The sequence below is a fragment of the Canis lupus genome, chromosome 8 (assembly GCF_011100685.1).
Source record: "Canis lupus familiaris isolate Mischka breed German Shepherd chromosome 8, alternate assembly UU_Cfam_GSD_1.0, whole genome shotgun sequence".
NCBI lineage: Eukaryota > Metazoa > Chordata > Mammalia > Carnivora > Canidae > Canis > Canis lupus.
The window spans coordinates 42,758,583-42,784,193 of record NC_049229.1 but is presented as its reverse complement, the minus strand read 5'-3'; the positions used below and the strand labels follow the sequence as shown (position 1 = coordinate 42,784,193).

The window sequence follows — 25,611 nt, the reverse complement described above, 5'->3', positions numbered from 1 at the left end:
GGGGAGGTCTCTCCAGCAGCACAGACTGGGAGTGACTGGCGGACGGGACGTGCAGACTACTCCATTCTGCTTTGCACCAGCAATGATCACCTTTCCCTGGAACGTAATGAGGAGTGACAGGCAGAGGCTGGGGAGGTTAACTGCAGATTTATTATGCTTGACTTATCCAGATGAATGGGAAGGGCGGTCTCAAACCACCAGGTGATTCTATAGCCTTGCAAACAAAGCTCCTAGGCCCAAGTCCAGCAAGGTTAGATGGACAGCCCCCAACAGAGCAAGTCAGGGGAGTGGAAGGAATCCAAGGGACACCTCATGACATGTACACTAGGACTCTGCATCAGCTTACTCTGCTCTGCCTGTGTACATACATCTGAGGAATTTATGGCTTTCTCTCTCCTTCATAGCTTCGTTACCAGGTGGTCACAAGAAAGCAAAGAGATATCTCTGTGAGGTCATCTTGGCAAGAAGCTCTCTTCCCGTCCTTGACTTCCAGGTCTCCAGGGCAACCGCTGCTGGGATGTCATAGGCACCAGATCCTGTCCCTTAGAGTCCACATCGCAGGAAGGACAGATAAGCAATTTCTTGGCAACTGTCAGGTAGCAGATTCATTCTCCAGTGAGAGAATGATGTATGTGGTTTTTTTCCACTCTCTTCCATATTCTGGCCCAGAATTCTTCTGGGCCTAGGATATAGTCTAAGAATGTACCTTGGGATCTGAGTTAAGAGAATCGTGTGAGGAGGGACTTGGAGAAAGAAGTACCTTGTTCTAGACACAGGGATAAAGTAGTTTTTCCTTCTGGCCTCCCAAGCCCATAGCTCATTTCCTCTCCCTCTCCAAGCTCAATAAAGGAAGTGGTGGGGGACAGTCTCCAAAGCCCCCAGCCTTTCCCTCCTGATGTTTGTGTGCTGTTTCCCACCTCTTGAATCTGGGATAGCCATAGGGACTTGCTGGACCAACAGAATACAGTGGGCCACATTCTAGAACTTCCAAGCCTTGATTATAAGAAACTTTCTGATATCTGTCTGGGTCTTTTAGAAGCTTTAGTCCTGGGACACTTGCTCTAATAACTGGCTACCATCCAGTAAAAAGTCCAGGCCCCACAGAGAGGCTGGAAATAGGTTCTGTCATCAAGAACCTAGCTGAGCTCTCCTCCAAGATTCACATGACTGCCAGCCTTGTGAATGAGTGATACCCACGTGGCTGTGCAGCTCAGCAGAACCTTGGGATGAGTCCAGCCCTAGCTACCTTTTGGCTGTCACTGCAAGAGGTCCTGAGTGAGAACCAGCTGGCTGAGCCCAGCCAGCACAGCTATAAGAGAGAATAGTGAGTTGTTTTTAAGGTACTACGTTTTAGGGTGTTCTGTTTTGTAGCAATAGGTAACTGAACAGGAATGAAATGCTGGGTGGAGAGTGAAAAGAGAGGAACTCCCGACAGCGTGGTCACTTTGAGGGGTTCTGTTTCTCTTTTTGTCCCCCTAGGTACCCTAACAGCACCTGTTCTTTCTGAGCCGTGCGTTTCTGAGCTGGCACACAACACACCAACCTTGTACTGCTGCTGATTGTCGCACATGTACTCAGCTCTCCCATGTGATGGTGGACACCCCGAGGGTAGGGCCTGTCTTATTTGATTCCTACCCTCCCTGGTACTGACAGATTCACCAAGCTGCACTAGGTGACACACACAGAGAGTAACTGCTGGAACAGTATCTCCAGGTGCATAAATGGCTTGGCCTCTGATCTTTGACATTTAATACCTGGTATCTCAAGTCCCTGCTGCCTGGGCCCACCTAGGAGCCAGCCACACCATGGGGGAGTCTGAACCTCCCCCCCCAGTACTCTGGCCACTTAAGGGAAGGAGATCAGGGCCAAGGGGACAGTTGCAAATCTCCTGATTGGATTTGTCCCTCTGGAGGCTTTAGAACCAGTGAGAGGACACACCGACAGCTCTGGGAGCCAGAGGAGGTTTGTAACTGTGACCCCAGGACTCATTAGTGGAGCTCCCAGGAACAGCTGAGAGCCCGTTGTATGAAGGACGCTTCCACATGTTCAAGGCCTCCCCCAACTGTCCATTGTAGGACATGAGTGTTTAAGCCACTCCAGGGTCGGTGGTGTGAAGAGCCTGGTGCCTGCTCAGGGGCCCTGCTGAGCCCAGTGCACTCTCAGAGTTTGTGAGAGAGGAAGGGGAAAGGCAGAGCAAGGGCAGCTCTGGAGAAATTCCTTCATCCTTTCAATAAACATTCAGCTGTGAGCCCCACTTGGCTCCAGACACTGGGCATGCAGTAGGAGGCAGTCCCTGCTTCCGGGTGAAACATCTGGGGGAATTGTATCTCAGGAATTGTATCAATGTCACCTGTGTCAGCAGAGCTTGGCTGGCACTGAGGATCAGGGGAGCTGTGTCTTCCCTCTTCATTATAGCTGAGGCTCCTGACTTCATTTAAAGACCCGGAAATCCCTGTCCTGTGAGGTGGTAATAGGTGTGGGCACTAATGCCATATGATCTGAGTTCAAGTCCTGACTTCACCAGGACTTATTGGCTATATAATCTTGGCCAAGTTGCTTAACCTCTCTGAACCCCATCTCATCTCAGCAATGCATGGAGAGTTGATGAGACCCGGCTGGCAAAGCAAGCACTTAGCTCCATTCCCATAGCTTGTTTTCTAACCTCCAGGAAGACTGGGCAGATGGGTAAATATCACAGGATATCATGCCGGGAAAGCATTTCTGAGACAGGGTAGCTGCCCCTGCCCACAGGTACGAGTTGCCTTTGCGACACGTCCCTGCGCTGTAAAGAAATCAGTGAGGGACCACGGCCCATCTGCACCCACCAAGCATTTGCTCAAACCGCAATCCTCCTCTCAAGCAGCACACCCATGCTATGCCACCATTCAGACAACACTGTCAGCTAATCATTCTGAGTATGGAGTATGTTCTCTGGTGAGAAGCTGGGCCCTCCATTTCCTCTCGTTTTTCTGAAAAATGCCCACTTTACCTCATCTTTCGGGGCCTCCTTCCTGACCAACAGGCTCAAAGTAAGTGAAGCTAGAGCCCGGTGTCTGGGAAAGATTCCAAACCCCTGGTGTTTCCAACACAGAGAGGATATACTTACTGTAAATCTTTACTCTCCTTAAAGTAGTTTAACAGAAATAAGGCATTTGATCCTTGCTTAGTACATCTCAATAGTTCAATTTGCACTGTCATCTGAACTCAGGACATAGAAAAATAAAACATAAAGCCTTCCTGGGCCTACTGGTTTATCCATCATATTCTATTACCTTCTAAGAAGTCTGTCCAATTAGCATATCTGATTGCTTGAGGAACACCTGGCTGGACTATTTAGGTGGTAGCAAGGGATGGATTGGCTTATTTTTCTCCCCAGATGTAATTCTTTGGGCTCTCCACCCAGGGTCACCACTAGCTCACATGGTATGTACGTGCAAGTGAGAAAAAGACGCCCCTTCCTTTGTGTGGAGGCAGCCATGCCAGGGGGCACAGCGTGGCAAGCAGAGGGAGGGCAATGGGCAGCCTACATGGCTACATATGGTAGCCCTGCCTCTACGCATACCAGCAGGGTCACTAGCTCCACTTTCTCTTCTTGGAGCTGTGTTTGCTAGAGGGGGACTGGGAAGGGGGTCCTCACTGCTGAGTGTTAGAGACAGGTTTCCCAAGACCCAAGAGCAATACCTTAATGCAGGCAAGTTTTGAGGTCTGAGATACTTTCAGGGCGTTTGTAGTAGGGGCACTTTTTCAGGGATAGAGAGCCCAGTCTTTGAAGTTAAGACAGTTCTGGGGGCTGGGACAGCTGGTCAGTCTGCCCACAATCCTGCTGGGAAACCTGACAGCAAATGGCCTTGGATTTGCTCATTTGGATGCTTTATGGTAATTTCCAAGAACTCTTTCCCCTCTTCTGAGAAAGAGAGGGTAGATTCATGGCGCTAGTCTCCCCTTGTCTGTGGTTAGGACATCTGGGCACAGGAGTCTAACCCATCTCTGCTTTCATATCTAAATCCAATCACCTGTCAAGAGGCTGGCCTTTCCTGCTTTAATGAGTCCATTTATGGAGTTCTCCACGGTGTGATCTGTGTGGGGGGGAGGGGGTGAGTCCGGAAGGCTCCCTGTGGGATCTCAGGGGTATCATCTTTCCTACTTGTGACCCAGCAAACTCACCTCTAAAATGGAAGGACCCGCAAGCAACACTTCCATATCATGAATAGACTGAAAACTCATGACTTTAAGTTTAGTTAGATTTTTTGGTGTATGGGTACATTAACAGACCCAGCACCAAATCCCATTAGTAACCAAGGGTTCTCAGGGAATGTGGAGATATTTGTTCATTTCCTAGTTTATTCATTCAACAAACATTTACTGCATACTACCATGTGCTGGCTCTGTACTAGGCTCTGGGTGATGATGTAAATGAGAAAAATATTCTCTTGTTTTCTGTTTCAATCCCATTTCCTTGGGAAGGCTCCTCCCAAGAAGGAGGACCCCCTCCCTGACTATACCCTCCCTCGGCTCGGGACCCCTGTATATATTCCCTTTTGGTAAACAGCAGTGTACTTTAGTTACTCCATCCATTTCTATTTTCACCACTAGACAGCTTCAGGAGCAAAAGGACCGTGTCTGCATTCATCAAAATGCATCTGCACTAAATTCTGGTGCCATGTGGCCCCCCAAAATATGGGTTGACTGAATCCATTTGTTCCCTACCTTGTATACTAGATCAGAATGGCTCTTCCTCCTGTGATACTACTGTGTTTAGGAAATCTGGCTCCTGTGGAGGATTGGATCTCAAGCAAGGATTCATTTGTTCCTAGAGGGTCAAGGCCAGATGATTGTCAAGGCCCCTCAAGCTTAAAGCCAGCAATTCTAGGACAGATGGGGCTCTAGAAGCCTGGACAGTAAATGGATAATAGAGCATGAAGATGGGCCACATTAAAGGCATGCTTGTGGAAACATTGCAGGTGCCCAGGCTCCAGACCTAATAATCCCTTCTTTACGAAAGGAATAAAGATGTGAACTGGGAATGTGGCTCTGAAGAGGAGCCTCCTGAAGGTCTGAGGCTGACCACCCTCCACTTCTAGCACATGTGCTCCAGTTAGGGGAGACTGAGCTTCATTGGGTCTGCCAGAGGCAAGAGGAGAGAGGGGAGTGGAGTTATGGCTGTTGGCCTGTCTCCTACACCTGAGAGCGCTGTGTCTGGTTACAATCATTGTCACTGTGCACAGAACCGAGGTCACCATTGGAAGGAGATTAGCTGGGCCCTGGTTGCTGACAGCACTGTTTTAGTCTTGCCTGACCATTAAATCCTGGCTTTGTTGTTTTGTTGTCAGTAGCAACAGGAGGCAAGGCAGTTTTCTCCATGTTGGGAGCTTATTTTTCTCTTCTTTTGGATGGGCTACAACCAGCCCAGGGTCCTTGCATGAAGGCTGGGTGCTCTGGGCTCCCCATCAAGACCCTAAAATCCACACCCTTTTGGCAGGGGAAGGCAAGGTCAGGTTATTCCACCCAGGCACACCGGGAGTGGCAAGATAAAGGGGGACCTGTGAGTGAGGAGTTAACAGCTTTTCTTTCTTTCTTTTAAAATTTAGATTTTATTTATTTATTCATGACAGACACAGAGACATAGGCAGAGGGAGAAGCAGACTCCCTGTGAGGAGCCCGATGTGGGACTCGATCCCAGGACCCAGGACCACGACCTGAGCCAAAGGCAGACGCTCAACCACTGAGCCACTCAGGTGCCCCGAGTTACCAGCTTTTCTAAGATTGGGCTCAGTTGCCCCGCTTTAGTTTTAATGGCTACAAAATATCCCTGGTGGCTGCCTTGGGTATGCTTAAAGGGTGAGGATTAGAGGAAGAAAAAGGAGAGGAAAAAAGAGAAAACAGAAAGGGGATTTAAGAGTAGAAGAGAAAGAGATGGGGAGGGAGTGAGAAGAGGAGAAAGGTGTCTGTGGAGAAGTGTGGTAACCCCATTGGCAGCCTCTGGCATCACTTGGGATTTGAAGCCAAAGTGGGTTGACCCCACAGGCCTGGATGAAAAAAAATAGGGATTCTTTCTGAAAGGGGCTTTTGCCTCCCATTGGGAAGGAGCTGCCATCCTGGATGAGTGGATAGATGGATGGATGGATGGATGGACGGGTGAATAGGACAAAGACCAGTGGGATAGGATTTGCCAGGGATTGAGTGAGTGAAAGGGGAAGAAATAAAGTGAGAAGTGAGAGAATCCAGTGATGGGGTGAATCATTTTAGAGACTATCAACTATGATATTGGTGCCAAGTGGTGGTTGTGGGAAAGGCGGCAGGGGAGGGGCTTCTATCTGCCCTATCTCTGTCTTAGATAAACATATGACCTAACAGAAATTTAGTACTTACTATACAAATATCCTGAAGAAAAATCCCCTGTATCACCCAGTTCTCCATCTCTAGGTCCCTCTTTATGGGAACTCCAGAGCCAACACTGGTCAACTGCAAGGCATCGTGTTGACTTTAACTAAATCCCTTCCAAGACCAAGTGAATTTGGCTTGCATGGACTGGCAAGGGCCTGAAACATAATTAGAGGAAGCAGGGAAAACACACTTCAGATTAGTTTGAGGATAGGAAGAGTTAAAGAGCCTCAAAACTGTCAGTCACTCCTCCTCAGGCATTTAGAGTATTAATTACTCCGACAATAGCAAATCATTGAGTACACGGTCTCTTTTCTCCCTTCAGTAAAAAATGTTAAGTATAGACCTATTCCCAGGGAAGGCCCAGTGGGAATTAGGGTCAGGGTCAAGGGTTAGGGGTCAAAGGGTTATACTTTCCAAGCCTTGGACCAGTAGTGTGGGTAGCTGGCACAGGGGTGAGCAAAACGTCTTTCATGGAGGTTCCTTATCAGAAACCAGACTGCACAGAGGGATGCCATGAGTCAGGTTATAACAGCTAGTGGTAGGACGAGGTCACAAGGGGCATTATGTAGAGGCTGCAGGGTAAGGGTGCCATTCTTTGGGCCCTGCTACTATAGGAGCCTGCTGACTCACTTGGAAATCCCAGAGCTCCTAGGTAGACCCAGTCCAACAACCTGCCTGGGTGCATTCTCAGGTTAAGTCTGGGTTGCATTTAATGTCAACAAAATAATGGGAAAATACTGGCCTTTTCTGCAAAGAAAATGCACGATCATGTTCAGGCCTCTGTAAGAGTTGAAGAGTGAGGAGGTCTGGTTCCCAGAGAGGTGTAAACCTTCCCCAAAATCTTGGAAGGGGCCCTAGAGAGAGAGGGAAAGAGAGGGGTTAATTCGGACATAGTGGCTCCAGAGGTGTTGGCACTGAGTTCCAATATGGGCAGAGGAAAGGTACATTATATTTAGAGCAAGGGTCAAGTGAAACTCTAGGAAAAACATCAACCATGTAGAGTGAATAGGCTGTCATGTTAGAAGTCTCTAAGGGGCCTTAAGTGTTCCTTTGATCAAGGGGAAGACACAAAAGGTGCACTATGCAGAAATAACTTCCCCAGGAAGGCAAGTAGGTTTAATGGGTTTTCATAGAAGGGTGGAAGACCATCTTTCCCCTCTCAGGACAGGGAGATGGGGACGCTGGACCCAAAGGTTATGTGTTCACTTTTATGGTTTTCAGTGTGGCCTAATGTCTATCAGGATAGACAGCCACTAACTCTTTGGTTCTTGTTGCTTGTGGATTTTTTCCACTCTTCCTTTGATTTCCATTTCTAAATCTCTTGTAGCCTGAGGGAGGCTATAGTACACAGCCCTGTCTAACTTTCTTGACCTCAGGAATACCTTTATATAAAACTAACCTTTTAAAACTCATGACTTGGGATCCCTGGGCGGCGCAGCGGTTTAGCGCCTGCCTTTGGCCCAGGGCGCGATCCTGGAGACCCGGGATCGAATCCCACATCAGGCTCCCGGCATGGAGCCTGTTTCTCCCTCTGCCTGTGTCTCTGCCTCTCTCTCTCTCTCTCTGTGACTATCATAAGTAAATTAAAAAAAAAAAAAAAAAAAAAAAAAAAAAAAAAAAAAAATAAAACTCATGACTTTTCCTTCTTTATTATTTAATTATAATTTAAATTATTTTCAATTTTTAAAAACATTTTTCTTTATTCATGCTATTTGTCTTTCTAGCTACAAAATAAAAATGCCTTCTCTAGGGTGTATGTCTTAGGAGGGAAAATTTTTTTCCTTGTGTATTGAGCCCTACTGGCCAGGGCAAATGCTCAGTAGCTTGTATGAATTTGACCTTGATCTCAAAATGATGCTCATCCTCATTAAGTGGTCTACATTTGGTCTGCTACTTTCTTAGCCCTCAGCCGGTTGTATCTGTTGCTAAGATCTGGAGGGAGGCATGTGGATTACCCTATGAGGCACAGCAGCTAAACCAGGAATTCCAGTGTGGGAATAGGAGACAATAAAGAAAAGGTAGGTTTGGGGAGGGGGCACTAATTATCTTAGGGCTGCTGCTGTGGGGTAGTCTGCTGAAATTGAGTTTCTGATTTATAAGGCCCTACATAGTCAAGGCTAGGCCATGGGCAAACTAAGGAGATATCGGAAAACGGTCTGCCTAAAGTCATACGATTAGTGGGCAGTTCGTTGTTCAGTTAGGGACAACATCAATAATTCTATAGTATCAGGGTCTATGTGGGAAAAAGGGAAGAATTTAACGAAAGGATTATTTAGCAAGGTTTGATCAGGCTCAAGGGAACTAACAAAAGTGGTGTGATACTGAAGGTTTAATAACATTGAGAAGACGTTACCATTCCCTAAAACTGAAGAGTCAAAAGAAAAAAAATAGTCACTAGAATCTAGAAAGAGTACCTGACAAAACCTATAACCTATGATCTCTGGTGGAATAACAAAACCAATCCACAGTCACAGTGATTTGGCAGGTAAGGAATTAGGGGAATAAATAATCTTCCTGCCTTCCAGTTTCCCACTTGTACCTCTCTTTGGCTGAGCACAACTAGAAACCAGAGCCCTATTGATGCAGTATAGAAGGTTAATCCTCTAAGGTATGGGGCAGAGTGAAGGGGGGAGAGTAGATCTGGAGAAACAAATGGAAACTATCTAGGCACCTGGGAACACAAGTAAGATTTGTTTTAATAGCCTCTACCTTTTCTTCCTTTCTCCATTGTCCTACTTGTTCCTGCATGGCTTGTAGATGCTAGAATCTTCCTGCTGCCTCCATATACCCTGGGATCCCCAGCTAAGTCATTAGTGTCTGACTTTTGGGCATGACTTTTCTCACCACTATTTCTTTATCAAAATCAGGCCTTAAGATTTCTGCTTCTGGCCATGACAGAGCAACAGGATCCCGATTTACTTTCCCACCATACACAACTAGTAAACTAAACAAAATGGATACATTGATGGCTTTAGATACTGCATAACAGGCAGTACAAGACTGTGATCTCTGAGATAAAGGAAATAAATGAGATGCGTCCAGTGATTGCCTCAGTTTCTGATTAGAGACATATTCTGGTATAGAGCAGGAAAAGGAATACCAAACTGTCTGGTGGTGTTGCTGAGTTAAAAGACAGAACCTGAAGATCAATGAAACTTTGGATGGAAGGTGTGGGGCAGAGTTCTAGAAAAGTGGGGTGTATGTGGAAAAAAACTCCAGAAATCTGCATAAAGTTCTCTTGAGTATTTGCTTAATACTAAGATGTACACAGAGTGAAGCTCCATAAGACTGGGCAAAAAATGATCAGAAGCTATCAGCTGAATAAGAATTCACATGGGACTGATAAATCCTCAAATATCAACCAGTTGGATCACTCAGGGCATGTAGTAGAGACCCTGTAAGGGTAATGCCAACTAGTATTTTCAAGCAATTTTCTCTAAGGACAATTTAGACCAACTCTAAAAAACTTAAAACATGCCTCTAAAGGATTGATCTTATCCATAAATAGCCTAACTGCCTTCCAGATAAAAAGTTCGACATTCTTTATTTTATTTTTTTTAAGATTTTATTTATTCATGAGATGCACAGAGAGAGAGAAGCACAGGGAAACAGGCAGAGGGAGAAGCAGGCTCCATGCAGGGAGCCCAACATGGGACTCAATCCTGGGTCCCCAGGATCACGACCTGAGCGGAAGGCAGATGCTCAACCACTGAGCCACCCAGGCGCCCTCAACATTCTTTAAAGAGAGATAACAAAACAAGACAATAATGTAACATAAAATATCTGACATCCAATGAAAAATCAATAGAATTATCAGGCAGCAGGAAAATGTGACCCATGACTAAGGAATAAAAAAATACCAGTCAATAGAAATAGACTTTAAAATGACAGAACTGGTAGAATGAGCAGACAGGCACATGAAAACAGCTATAATAAATATGTAAAATATGCTTAAGGATTTCAAGAAAATCATGAATAGAATGAGGAATGAATGAGATATGTATACTTAAAAAAGAACCAAATGGAACTTCTGGTAATGAAAAAAAAATATCTGAAATGAAAAGTCAGTGGATGAAATTTAAGACAAACTGGACACTACAGAAGAAAAATAAATGAAATTAAAAACATAGCCATAGAAACTATCCAGAATGAAGTGCAGAAAGGAAAAATACAAATGTCCAAATATCTTTCAAATTTGATAAAAACTATAAGCACTTACAGACCCAAGAATCACAATGAAGCCCAGCAGGATGAACAAACAAAACCAACAAAGAAAGTCAAATTGCTAAAAATTACTGAGAAAGAGAAAATTTATTTTTATTATTTTTTTTAAGAGAAAATCTTTAAAGCAGCCTGATATAGATATATCTTATGGAGGCACAAAGATAATGGCAAACTTCTGATCCAAACTATGCAAGCCAGAAGACAATGGAATGACATCTTTAATGTGCTGAAAGAAAAACTGATCAACCTGGAATTCTGCATCCAGCAAAAATACCCTTTAAAAATGAAGGCATAATACTTTTAGAGATACATGAAATCTTAGAGAAATGTTAGAGGAAGTTTTTTAGGCAGACAGAAAATAATACTTGGATCTACATAAAAGAATGAAGAATGCCTGAAATGGTAAAGAAGAGGGTAAATATAAAACTTATTTTCCATTTAAAAAAAATTTCTTTGAAATATTAGAGCAAAAGTGATAACAAAGTACTATGGAGTTGATAATGTAGAGACAAAGTATCTAACAACAATAGCACATAGGACATGAGAGTATAGTTAATAACTCAATATAGATAAAATGAAGTCATAAAGAAGACCCCTCCATCCAAAAGAAGACAGAGAGAGATGAAAAAGAGAAGAGCAAATGGAACAAATAGAAAACAAATAGGAGGATGCTATACCTAAGCCAAACAGATTGTAAGTACATTGTATGTACTTGTAATTAAATGCAAATGACCAAATTAAAAAGCAGAGATCATTAAAATGGGTAAAAAGCATATTAAATGAAACCCACTTTTAATGTGAAAACATAAATTAGTTTAAAAGAAAAAGAACGATAAAAGATGCACCATCCAACCTTTATCATAAGAAAGCTAGACTATATTAATAGAAAAAGACTTGAGGACAAAGAATACTATCAGGGATATAGATGGATAATTTCATAATGATAAAAAGAAAAGTTTTTTCTTTAAAAAAAAAAAAAAAAAAGGGATCCCTGGGTGGCGCAGCGGTTTGGCGCCTGCCTTTGGCCCAGGGCGCGATCCTGGAGACCCGGGATCGAATCCCACGTCGGGCTCCCTGCATGGAGCCTGCTTCTCCCTCTGCCTATGTCTCTTCCTCTCTCTCTCTCTGTGTGACTGTCATGAATAAATAAATAAAATCTTTAAAAAAAAAAAAAAAAAAAAAAGAAAAGTTTTTTAAGAAGGTGAAGAAGGTGTAGTAATCCTAAATGTGTGTTCACCCACAAACAGAGCTTCACAATACATGAAACAAAAACTGACCGAATTGAAAGGAGAAATAGACAAGTCCACGATACTTTGATATTTCATCATTTCTCTTTCAGGAGCTGATGGAACAAATAGGCACAATAATTAGAAGACTTGAACACTTGTTCGCCATCCTAAGTGGACATTTTTAGCACACTCCATGCCACTCAACAGCAGAATACATATTTCTTTTTAAGTCCCATGGAATATTCATCAAGATAGACTACAATTTGGGACACATGCACACACACACACACACACACACACACCTCATAATTTTTAAAGTGTAAAATTTTATTGCAAAATAATTAAATTAGAATAAAAGCCAGGAAGATTTTTGGAAAATGCCCACACATTTAAAAGTAAAATATCACATTTTAAATAGCCCATGGGTCAAAGAAAACAATGCAAAGATAATTTAAAATGATTTTAAATTGAATAAAAACAAAAGCATAATGCATCAAAATTTATGGGATTAAGCTAAAGCAGAGTTTAAATGAAGTTTTAAAAAAATCTTATTAAAAATATTTACTGAAGTATAAATTCCATATTATAAAACTCACCTGTTTTAGGTGTACAATTCAATGATTTTAATTCACAGAGTCATGCAACCATTACCATAATTTGTATTATCTTCTGGTCCCTCAAGAAACTACTGTTAAATTCCAGTTGCAATAAAGTAACAGTTGTTAGCTTTTCTGCATACCCATGTACCTAACCTAACATTTTAAAATTGAGATACAATTCAGATAACATAAAATTCATCATTTTAAAGTGTGCAGTTGGGTGCTTTTCACTACATTCACTATGTAATAAAGTAATAATCACTACTATCTGATTTCAGAATATTCCTATCATCTCCAAAAGAAATCGCATACCTATTATCAGTCAGTTCTAACTCCTTTGTCCCTTATCCCCTGGAAATCATTAATCAACATTCTGTTTCTATGGATTTGCCTATTCTGGACATTTCATATAAGAGAATTTTACATTATGTAGCCTTTTGTGTCTGATTCCTTTCACTTATCTTTTGGATGGAATTTTAAAGCTTTAAATGCTTATTTTAGAAAAGAAGAAAGACCCATTTTTGACATTGTTATCAAGACAATTCAATAGGAATAGAATAGTCCTTCAACTTATGGTCCTGAGACAAATGGATATTTGTATGCAAAAAAAAAAAAAAAAAAAAAAAAAAAAAAAGTTGGATCCCTACCTCACACCTTATACAAAACTAAAAAATGTATCAAAGAGCTAAACATAAAATTCTCAGAAGAAAGAATAACAAATCTTTGTGACATTGGATTAGGCAATGGTTTCTTGACTATGATAAGAAAAATATGGCAACAAAAGAAAAAGTAAACTGGATTTCAAAAAAATGAAAAACAATTGTGCAAAAATGCTATCAAGAAAGTGAAAAGACAACCCAATGGAATGATGGGAAGAATATTTATTTATTTATTTTTAAATATTTTATTTATTAATGAGAAACACTGAGAGAGGCAGAGACATAGGCAGAGGGAGAAGCAGGCTCCCTGTGGGGAGCCTGATGTGAGACTCGATCCCAGGACCCCAGGATCACAACCTGAGCCAAAGGCAGACGCTCAACCTCCAAGCCACCCAGGTGCCCCAGGAAGAATATTTACAAATCACATATATGATAAGAGATTTATATCCAGAATATATAAAGAACTTTTACAATGGAACAATAAAAAGACATTCTAAATTTTGAAAATAGGGGATCCCTGGGTGGCGCAGTGGTTTGGCACTTGCCTTTGGCCCAGGGCGCAATCCTGGAGACCCGGGATCGAGTCCCACATCGGGCTCCCAGTGATGGAGCCTGCTTCTCCCTCTGCCTATGTCTCTGCCTCTCTCTCTCTCTCTGTGACTATCATAAAAAAAAAAAATTAAAAAATTAAATTTTGAAAATAGGCAAAGGATTTGAATAGACATATCTCCAAAGAAGATATACAAATGGCCAATATGCACATGAAGAGATGCACAACATTTTTAGTCATAAGGAAAATGCAAATCAAAATCACAATGAGATACTACTTCACACCTACTAGTATGGCAGTAATAAAAAAGACAATTTCAAGTGTTGCAAGAATGTGAAGAAATTCACTCGATATTACTGGTGGGAAAGTAAAATGATACAGCTGATTTGGAAAACAATTTGATAGTTCCTCCAAAAGTTAAACATAGAGTTACCATATGACCCAGCAATTCCACTCTTGGTAATGTACTCAAGAGAATTAAAAATACACGTTCACCACAGTAATACATAAGTGTTCATATCAGCATTATTCACATTAGCTAAAGAGTAGAAACAATCAAAATGTGCAACCAATGAATGGAATATTGTTCAATCATAAAAAAGGAGGAGATTCTGATTCATGTTACAACATAGATTAATCTTGAAAACATTATGCTAAGTGAAAGAAGCCAGACACAAGAGATCATATATTTTATAATTCCATTTGTATGAAATGTCCAAAATATGCAAATCTGTAGAGACAGGCAGTAAATTACTGGTTGCTTGGGGCTGGGAGGAGGGAGGAACAAGGAGTGACTACTAATGGGATTTGTTTCTGGGATGATGAAAATATTCTGAATTAGATAGTAATTGATGATTGATTACATGACCTTGTGAATATACTAAAAAAAAAAAAAAAAAACCCACTGAATTAGGCACTTTAAATGATGGGTTTTATGGCATGTGAATTAAAAAAATAAGAATCTGGGGCCCCTGGGTGGCTCAGTCAGCAAAGAGTCTGCTCAACTCTTGGTTTCGGCTCAGGTCATGATCTCAGAGTCCTGAGATTGAGCCCCATGGCAGACTTTGCACTCAGCAGGGAGTCTGCTTGAGATTCTTTCTCTCCCTCTCCTTCTGCCCCTCCTTGCCCATGCTCTTTCTTTCTCTCTCAAATAAATAAATAAATAAATAAATAAATAAATAAATAAATCTTTTTTAAAATAAGTAAATCTTAAAAAAAAGTAAGGATCCATTAGAAACGACTATATGCCTCAATATTGATAACTGAAAAAGTTTTAATGAGCCACTCTTTACAGGAATACCTGATTTAACTTGGGCCAACCCTTCCTGCCAAAGGCTATGGAATTTATTTTCTCAGAAAATCTGGCTCCTAGGACTTTTGATTTTATTCTCAGCTGTGATTGCTACTGGGCTGCCTCCAAAGCCTGAAGAATCCTAAAACAGGTCATGCAGATTGAATTTGTTTTTTTAGGATCTATGCTAACTTTCCTGCTGTATGAATTCTTTAAAATCCATTGTTATCTTGTTCCCATAGCCAGGCTCAATTGGAAGGATAAAAGACGACAGTGAGGCACTTTACAGTTTACAGAAAGCATTTTCACATTCACCGCTCTTTTGATCTTAGGCATTTACATTTAAACGTGCATTATGACTGGCTACACAGTGGCTGGCCCTGAACTTTAGCCCCGATTTCTCGGACTCCAAAAATCTAGGCTTTCATAGAACAAGCCAAATGCATTTGTGAACAGGTCATGGAGAAAAGGCCTCCCATTCAGCCCTCCAAGGATATTACACAGGCTCTTTGGCATTTAAACAACAGCTTCCGCTGAGAACCCTCGATTGGTCTGCATTATGCAGAATGACCCCCGAACTAGTCATGGGGAGCACCCAGAGATTAAATGGCTTGGTCCAGTATGCTCACCTCCTTCATCATGCTATTTATGGACTCATTTTCACTCCTGTGGGGTCACAGACTCCCCCAGCATGCTTGGCATGTGTGTGTGCGTGTGTAAAGACACACACACACACACACACCTCTCTTAAGGGCTGAGAACTGAGTCACCTGGCTGCCTCCTCCCAGCAGTGATGTGATCTGGGCTGAGTCCCCACTTGTATTTCTTCCCCCCTCTTTTTTTATTATGGTAAAACATGCATAACATAAAATATACCATTTTAACCAATTTTAAGTGCACAGTGTCCTGTGACATTGTTCACCATCTGTCGTTTTCATCTTCTCAAACTGAATCTCCGTTATCAGTTCAACATGAACTCCCCATTCTTTCTCCCCTCCCTCCCCTGCCTCTGACCCCCCAACCACTGCTCTACTTTCTGTGTCTATGAATTTGAATACTCTAGGTGCCTCATATAAGCAGAATCATACACTATTTCACCTTTTGCAACTTGTCTTCTCGCTATCAAGGGGTCATCTGATTCCCGAGCTGGCCCAGGGGACCGATGTCTGATGGGGTGACCAGCCCAGGAGGAGTGACAGCAGAGTCCTGAGCACAGAAAACAGCTCTGGTCAGAGTCATGGGGGCTCTCTCATCCCAACAACAGCTGGAAATTCTTTCTGCTCTTCTGCAGGCTGGGTGTTACAAACAGGAGACTTTGCAAACTCAATCCCAAACACAGGAATTCTCCCCTCGTCTGTCTGTCTCCTGGGCCCCAGCGAGACAGCTGTACTTCCCACGCAAGCAAGCGAAAGCATTGAACTGTGAGAGCCCTTTCCTGGGTCAGCTTGCTCTAGCTTAGCCTTGAAAGATAACACAAGCACCTCCCGAGAAAGGACTATTTTTCTGCTCCAGGTTGTGTGGATGTGGGGTAGAGGACTTTGGAAATGTCCCTTGCTGCTACCAGCAGCAACGGTGCCATCTATGCCATCCCAGGTTAGAGTGGCGATGGGGTTTACACAGCCAGTTCTTTGAAATTTACCAAAAGGATTTTAGTCTTACACGCCTGATCCTTCCACTGGCTTTTGTGAAGGTAAATGAACCAATTCCTTCTGAAACTGAAAAACAGAATCCTTCACTGGATTTGAGGTAAGGCCACAGCTAGATTGGAAGCAAGGAGAGCTGAAAAATGCATCTAACAGATTCTGGGTTGTCCCAGGCCAAACCAGGTGGTAGGGGCTGGGTGCATACTGTGCCGTGGGTGCCCAAGCACAAAGATCTGCGTAAACTCTTGCCGAATGAAAAAGCTTGGCTTTCTCTGAATTCCCACAAATGACCTATGTGACTACCCAGTGCGGACAGGGGGGTGGTGTCCTATTTGACTTTGACAAAACACACTTATTTGTTTACTTTTATATGGTGCATTTCCTTATAGGAGCTACAAGCCTTAACAAGCTCCCGAAATCTTCCTGCAATGAAGATAGTGCAGGAGGGAATGCGGGAGATGCTCTTCCCACCACTGCAGAAGACCTAGCTGGAGCAAAGATTTACCGTGGGTGTTGAAGGTTAGAGGGGTGGGAAATTTCGAGAAGAACAAAGAGAGAGATTTTTCACTGGAGATGGTGGGGGTGATGACATCCTTTGCTAAAAAAAGGCGAGGAAGCAATTTCCCTAGAGGTTCAAAAAACAGGACTGTACTCACTGTTGGCTATTTGATGTGGGCCTGGGGGTGGTAGTGATGGAAAAATGGGCTGTGTGACCCCTGACTCCTCATCCAAGGTCTCTCTGTCCTGATTCTATTCCACCCAGTCTGTGGGAGAAGGGAAAGAGTTGAGGACAGTTGAGCACATCTGTGGAGGACATGTGCTGTCAGACGATGTGCAGCTGAGCCTGGGATTCCTTGTCTCCCTAGAACCTCATCAGGAACCAGGAGCCCAAGGCTGGGATGTGATGCTGCTGCTGACTGGCAGCAAAGTCCGGGGTCACTCTGGCCACAGTTTTATCATCTATGAAATCAAGGGAAAGGACCTAATTCACATGTGTAGTTTCAAGTTGCATAAGAACTAGCTGTTCTTTGGCCTGCAGGGCCACATAGCCAAGGAGATCACACACACACACACACACACACACACACACACACACACTGGGATGCAGTTGTAATAGGAAACAAACACTACTTTAAGAGTGAATGGGGAAGGGGAGAGATGGATTTTACCTTTGGAATCTTGCAGGTTTCTTCAAGAGGTGGGCTATGGACTAGACCTTGAGTATGGTTGGATGAAGTGCTGACAGGTGGGTATGGAAGCAAAGAAGAGGAGGTATCTCTGGCAGATAAGACAAATGAACAAAAAGAGAAACCAGAAAACTGGATGAGTGCAGGGTAGAAAATTCTGGGAGTGGAAAGTAGGGAGCTATGGTCTGGGCACAGGAATACATCACATGACAAGTCAGTATCTGCGAGGGATGATGGCAGTGACAAGGACCAGGCTGGAAGGACAGGAGGGGTCTCCCTGTCTGGGGAGCCAGGAGCAGCGCCAAGTTCAAATGGGCTTCTGAAAGGGAGACGGCCACCCTGATGGGCTCTGTGTCCAAGGGCAGATGGACATGGGAGGGGAGGCCCACAGGCAGAGGGGAAAGGTCCAGGGGAGAGATGACAGGGGTTTGAATTTAGATAGCGACATTGGGACAGAGAGGTAGGTATATACAAAATAATGCAAAAGAAGATTCTGCAGGCTTCTGGAGGCTGATTGGATGTGCGAGGAGGGGAAGAAGGAGATGGTGACAATTCTGAGGGTTTTGAGCCCGGGCGGTGGGGAGGATGGAGATTCCTGAACAGAGATGGGCAAGGCAGGAAGAGAGATGGGTCGAGAGAGGAGGTGATCAATCTAATGGGAGAGACTCTGGGACGTCCACAGGGTTTGTGTGTAGAGAAGGCCATCGGTTAGGCAAAAATGTGGACATTTCAGTGGCTCTTTGGGCTCATAGCAGTAATGGTTGAAGATGCAGATGCAGGTAAGATGGATAGGTGTGCGGGGAGGAGAAGCCAGATGGAGGGACAGGTAAGGAGCACCTGCCCAGGGAGGAAAACGGAAGCCTGGCAGAAGGTTGTCAGGACAGCCTGAGGGAGGGAATCTGAATGGTCAGTGGGGCTGAGCCATGTGAGGAGGAGGTCATAGAGGTGGCTCCTGGGCCACTGTTTGGAGGAAGGTGTGTGACAATGGCCCCAGGTAGCAGCCAGTGGCCAAAACCTGAGGAGAGGAAATAGAGGCAGAAGGTATGGGATGCCTGGGTGGTTCAGTGGTTGAGTGCTTCCTTTACACCTAGGGTGTGATCCTGGAGACCAGGGATGGAGTCCTGCATCCGGCTCCCTGCATGGAGCCTGCTTCTCCCTCTGCCTGTGTCTCTTCCCCTCTCTTTCTCTGTGTCTCTCATGAATAAATAAATACAATCTTAAAAAAAAGAAGGTGTAAGGGATCCTATAAAGAAGTTCACAAGTAATGGAATGAGAACAAAACAATGGTGAACTGAGAGAAAGTGGGACCAAAGGAAGCCATTTTAGGATCAGGACAATGTGGCCATGCTTTGGGGCAGTGCTTCTCAAATGTGGTTGTACATTTGCATCACCAGGAATCCCATTAAATGCAGCTTCTGATCCAGGAATGAGGGCAGAGGACCACATGGCACAGAAGACACAGGAGCCCATGATGCCACCTTGGGCCAGGTAAGTAAGTCGGTTTTGCAGAGGAGGATGGGGTGTCGGCTGCGCTCAGCCCAAGGGAAGGAAGACAAAAGTGTGATGTGAAGGAGCCATGAGGTGGGGAGAAAGAGGCGTGAGGAAGCCCCTGTGGGGATGCCTGGACCCTCTCGGTCTTGTGTGCAGTGAGATTCTGCAGATGGAAGGCAGAGGTGGGGCCCAGGTGGGGGACGGGGGTCCCAGGGGGATGGAAGCCTCAGGGACAGTGGTCTGGCTGACTCTGGCCAGCAAGGAGCATGGGCCTCGGGTGAGCTGTGCAGCTAGTGGGGTGGCTGTGCCCCTGCTGCAGACTGGAACCTGCAGGGCGAATGGGTGATGGGCCCTCTGGAGTTCCCGAGCCCCAGGGTGCAGATGAGCACTTGGTAGAAAAGGAAGCTCCCAAAGGGACATGGGTGGGAGGCGGGCCAGGAGAGGGTTGGGAAAGAAAGCAGGAGAAAGGAAGGGGTGAGGGGGGAGCGGCTGGCTGCGAGGTCTGGGAGGTGAGCATCGGAGGCGGTGCAGGGGCCCAGGCAGCCGGGCCGCAGCAGGCTGGAGGCTGGAGACACGAGGGCGAGGGCGTGCAGGCGAGGGCCCGCGGCGCGGAGGGCGAGGCCGGTCTTGTGGCAGAGTGATGGGTGACACAAGAACCAGGGCCCGGCAGCTCCAGGAGGGTGGGAGCCAGGCGTGGCCTGCGAAACTGCTGTGGAGAGCCCTTCCGCGTGTGAGCAACAGCACCTGTGTGGAGGCCAGAATGGCTCCCCAAGGCAGAGGGGCCTGCCCTGTTCCGGTTCACTCAGCCCCCACTTCCTGAGGCTCCCAGGGTGGGGCGCTGGGCTGGGTGGACTGCTGAGGGCTGAGTCTCATGCCTTCAGACCATGATGTGGAGGGAGGATGTGAGAAGTGACTCCTGCTGTGAGGACACACAGTGGTCACCCCAGCTTCGGGCAGCTGCTCCCCAGGGCCAGGGAAGGCTAGCACCCTACTCTGAGGCTAAGCCCTTGGGCACTGAGATGCCAGCAGTCCAGGGTCCCAGCCCCTGGGAGCACCCCTCACCTCTCCCACACTGCCAGACCTGTCTGGAAGCCCGTGGGTGCTCCTGGCACAACCCTGAGCCGGGGAGTCCTGCTGGGGAAGCAGGACAGGCCGTTGGCACCTCCTGCCCAGGGAGGACAAGCCAACAGCACGGCTGGACACCCCACTCTCAGTTTGTTCGGCTCAGTTTGATTCTCTTTCTCCCCCTGGTGAGCTTCAGCCTGTAGTTGTTTGCTCTTCATCAGCAGTTTATGGAAACTGTGGTGTCAGGGGAGGAAGAGGAGGGACGGGAACTCTCTGGAGTGCGCTGGTGTGCAGTTGTGGCCTGAGTCTTCCCATTAGGCCTCCCTGGCGTGGGGAGGGCCTCCGTGGGCCTGACCCTCGGACCCACAGTCTTGTCAGACAGCCCCTCGTGGTGTACTTTTTAAAAGGCCCTTTGGAACTGGACCAACGCCTGCCAGAAACCGCCTGGGCTCCTTCCCTCCAGATCAGAATTTCTTTTCTTGATTCCCTGAGTTAAGGCCTGGAGTTTCTTTGCCTCTCAGCCCGGCTCTCCCTCCCTATGGAGGCCTTTGCAAGAAGGGGGCAGGAGGTTGGGCGGCTGGCCTTCCTTTGGCCTTGTCCCCCGTGGGTGATCTATGGCTGCTCTTGCGTTGCCAGACCCACTCCATCCTCCTGCACCACAGGGGGACGGCCTCCCGCCCTTCCTGGTGTGTGTCTCCTCCACGTCTGTCTGTTGGTCATTCTATCCACCCGTCCCTGTGTTCCTCTTCTCCCCTCCCCACCTCACCCCATGCTCCTGCTTATCTGTCCAGAGAGGAGGAGGGAAGCTCTGAAGGATTTGTGCAAAGACCCTGGACCGAAGAAGATAAATGGAATTTGCAATAAATCTAGGAGCAAAGTTGTAACTTGACTTAAAAACAAACAGAACGGCCAGGACTGCACTTAAGCTCCGCAGAAGCTCATCTCCCAGTGTAAACAGAAAAGGGCGGACGTGGGCCGAGGAGCCGAGCAGGCCTGGGACAGCCAGGGAGGGGTCTGGAGCGCCTGGCGGCCACCCACTTCCTGGAAGAGACCAGTGGTGGGGAAAGGTCTCTGCGGCCTTGTGAGAGGAGAAAGAAGATGCTGGCACTGCTGCTGTTTGCCACTCGTTTTTCCATGACTTATCCTTTTTAATGACACTCTCAGGATTGGGACAAGAAGGTTGTTTGGGGGGAAATGCCTTCTCAGTCTGTTATGGTGGCTGGAGCCTGGCAGATAAAAGCTGGGAGCCGTAGAGAACAGACAGGGGGGGTGTGAGCTCCTGAGGCCTCAGCCTCTCCCCCCCCCCCCCCCCCCCCCCCCCCCCCCCCCCGCCCCACACTGGAACATTAGGGAGTTCACTTGGACCTCTCTGCTGGCTCCAAGGCACAGAGCCCACCACACTGGTCTTCCCTCAGACTGTGGCTTGCTCAGCATGACCCTGGAGGGGTCGCTCTGGCGGGAATCACTGGTCTCTCCTGGAAGTGTCAGGCTGCAACCCCCACAGTTACAGCACCATGCCTTTCCATATAATTTTTAAGTGCTTCTACACAGATCCTCTGAGGTGGAACAGATATCAGCAGCATTTTACAGGCAGGAAAACTAACACAGAGAGGTTAACTCACTTATCCAAGGTCACACAGCAAATCAGCAGTTGACCTCAGTCAATGCAGGGGAGAAGTTGGACTTTGAGATACAGTCGGCTGATAATGAACCGTGTGGCCTTAGGTGAGTTACTTAATCTCTCTGGACACAGGCTTTCCTCCGTAAGATGCAGTTCTTTCCAAAGTTTAAGCAGATTGGCTGCCCCTCTAACTCTGTGCCTACATTTATCAACCTCAGAGGAAGCTCAGGGGAACATAATGGTGTGTCAAAGAATATGCAAAGGCACCATTTAAACATGGCACATCTTTCTGGAGCCTCATTTCTACACTTGGATATTTAAGGAGGAAGAAAATAATCTTTTTTTTTTTTATTGTAAACCAAGATGGCTGTGTCATAGAAGGGAATGCAAAATTGAAACTTTCAAAGTAAAACAGGAAACTAAGGCCATCTTGTGCTTGCTGCTGTCTGTTTCAGGTCCTCCCAGTACGCATCCTCTCTTACACAGCTTGTGGACTAGGTGGGGAGTTTTCGAACGGGTATTTAGGACCTGCCAGGCAGTGAAGTGCAGAAACTCCTATTCCTGGTGAATGTGTGTATGTGTATGTGTATGTGTGGAGGTGCTGCATCCCCTTTCCTAAGGAGAGACCTGTTTTCCCAGCATCTGATACAGTTATTTTTACCCCAGGCTTCACCTGCTGAGGTTGAAACACACCCATGTCAGGTACCCTCTGACCTGACAAAGCAACGTGCTGGGAGAGTGGTTAGTGTCCCATGGGTTCTAAGAGCTTCCCAGGGGATCCTAATGTGCAGCGTGGGCAGTCACAGTTCTGACTTGGCAGTTCAGGGAGCCCCAGAGTGTCCATGTCCATGGAGGGAAACGGTGACAGACAAGACAAGCTCCCTACCCTCTACCTCTCAACTGCTGTTCAGACTGGTGAGCAGAAGAGACCGCATTCTGGAAGCCTGTGCCCCTGCTAAAGGAAAGGGCAGTGAGTTTGGACGGAGGTGGAGAATAACACAGACACTTGTCAGGTCAGGGCAGGAAGGCTGTTCTGGGTTGGATAGCATTGCCCTAAAATCCATGTCTTTCCTGGACTCTTAGAATGTGGCCTTATTTCTTATTGAAGTAGGGTCATTAAGATGCAGATGTGATTCATTAAGATGAGGTCATACTGGAATTGGGTAAGCTCTTAATTCCTTGCAAAGTAGAAGCAGGAAAACTGACACAGAGAGGTAAAGACACCTATCTGAGGTCACACAGCACTTTGGCAGTTGGCGTAGGTCAGTGCAGTGGAAAAGGTGGGTCCTGGGATAAAGTTCCTTACAAGAAGAGGAGAGACACACAGGGAGAGCACCGCGTGAAGGTGGAGGCAGGGATTGGGCTGATGACGGACCCGAATGTCAGGGAAGCCTGAGGACAGCCGGCAACCATCAGAAGCTGGAGAGAGGCCTGGAACAGAGGCTCTGAGAGCCCTCAGCAGGAGCCAACCCTGCCGACACCTCGATTTCAGACTCCCAGCCTCCTGAATTGTGGGGAAGGTTCTGTTATAAGCTGAGCTTTACCAAGTTTGTGGTCCTCTGTTGCAGCAGCCCTTGGAAGCTAATGCAGAGGCTGATGTCAGGAATCCTGACTGTCGTGCCAGGACCACGGTGGGCTTGGGGCCGAGGATCCTGTGAGCTGGGAAGGGAACAGCGTGGGGCTCATTCTACTGAGAAGCTGAGGGGGACAGAGTCAAGTGTGACCCGTTGGAAGTGTGAGTCTGTGAAGATAAGAAGAGAACAAAGGAGTGGGTTCATTCGAGCCTTCCCTCACTCGTTCACCTTCTATGTGAGGTGCCCAGCTCTGTGCCAGGCTCCGGGAAACAAAGATACAGAGACCAGAGCCGCCCTGCCCTGCCTTCAGGGAGCTTGCATCTGAGGAGTCCCCTGCTCATCGATGAGGAGGCTGGGTCAATGAGCACTGAGATTTCTTCTAGCTCTGACATTTGGTGGCTGAAAGGGAGCAAGGATGGTGGCCTGGCTGGGGGCCACTGGGCTGCCACCGGGGCATTTTGTGCGGGGAGAGTGGGAGACACTGCTTTCTCTCTGCCTGCAGGGGACACATGCCTGTGAGGACATGGGGCTGGACCCCTGCTTTCCTCTGCAGGCACAGATGGTGAAGCACGCCTTACCGGAGGGCCGCGGTGGTCTGGAACAAAGGCTGGCCTTGGCCTGGCCGCTGCAACCACTGGCGGGACACTACAGTCGGTGAGATGGGCCTCAGCAGTCACCGCTAATTGCACGAAACCAAAAAATCTTGAGAATATTTTCAGCCCATTTGCACTTATCAAATATCACACTGGAAACCCCAGAAATTTGCGTAGGATCCTTTCCAGAATGAGGGGGATTTCACCAATTTGGCCTGGTGCAGCGTGAGTTTCTTGGAATTTCAGCCTGGGAACGAGCCTGGCCTCGTTATTCTGTTCACCCCACCCGGGTCCGCATGGCTCCAGCCACTCGCTGGCCCACCTGCCATGTTCCAAGGTGACTCGAGACATGCTCTCCAGCCATGACATGTCTGCGTTTGTCTGGCTCTTTGGCTTCCCCTTCACAGTTCTGGGAGTTCCATGGCACTCAGCAGCTGGTGATTCTGGCAGTTTAAGAACTACAAAGTTCAGGGCCTGAGGTCACTGTGGCCTCTGCTGTGGTTTTCTGAAGCTCCATTTCATCTGGGCCAGAGGTGAACACTTTCCTCCGGAGACCCCAGCAGGCGGGTCTGAAGCAAAGTTCAAGGAACAGTCGCTTCCACCATGGCTGGGTGTTGTTCATCTGGCCCAGATGCAGCCTGACGACACTCTGACAGGCGGCCCAGAGGTGGCGACAGGGCCCGGGGACTGGAGAGGTGGCCCAAGGCGAGACGAGGTGTACCCAGCTTCCCGGCTCTGTCTTGACACCAGTTTAATAACAGCCGTAATCATTAACTCCCTGAATGCTTTTATTAAAAGTTTCATGTTATCTGACACTTGAACATAATTGAAACAGAACAACCGTTTGCAGCTAGCTTTACCTTTTATGACCACACAGATTTTTACAAGGATGTCCCAGAATGCCTTCTTTTCAAAGGAAAGGCAAGAGATAGGCCAAGGGCCCCAAGAAAGCACAGAGAGCAGAACCCTGAATCCCCTCATACTCATAAATGAAAAGATGAAAGAAAAAACATGTACTGTGTTTCTATGGTTATAAAAGTAACACATGGTCACAGAGGACAATTTGGAAGACACAGAAAAGTATAAAAAATCAAATAGAAGCCACCCACAATCCCATCCCTAGAGACCACTGTCAATGGTCTGTGGTATATATACCCTTCCTCAGTATGAAAATCTCTCTTAACAGCTTCCCCTTGAAAATGAAGGTAGAAACAGACTGGGGCACTATAGTTCATGCTTTCATAAATGAGGCTCGAAAATGTGTCCTATTTCAGGTAAATTTGATATAGGGATCAGTAAAAAGAATCAAATGAATTAATGCTCCAGGTAAGTGAGGTCCTGCTTTGTAGAAAGTACTCCCTTAGGTACTTAGGGGGGTTTAGGGATACCCACAGCATTGGTCCTGACCCCAAGAAGGCAGAGGGAGAAGACAACACATGGAGTGGCTTTTGATATTTGTATCCTCAGCTCCTAGCAGAGCTCACAGTTGGGCCCTCAAAAT

General features: G+C 46.3%; 1 protein-coding gene across 1 annotated transcript in view; it reads left to right on the top strand.

The window, feature by feature from the left end:
• Positions 1-429: 429 nt before the first annotated feature.
• The window catches only part of LOC100688933 (syntaxin-8-like), a 38,495-nt gene continuing 13,313 nt past the window's right edge, over positions 430-25,611 (top strand). The window contains 5 exon segments of the mRNA XM_038545047.1: positions 430-628; positions 1,480-1,608; positions 16,969-17,098; positions 17,765-17,825; positions 19,161-19,254. The gene's annotated coding sequence lies outside the window, so the exon portion shown is untranslated.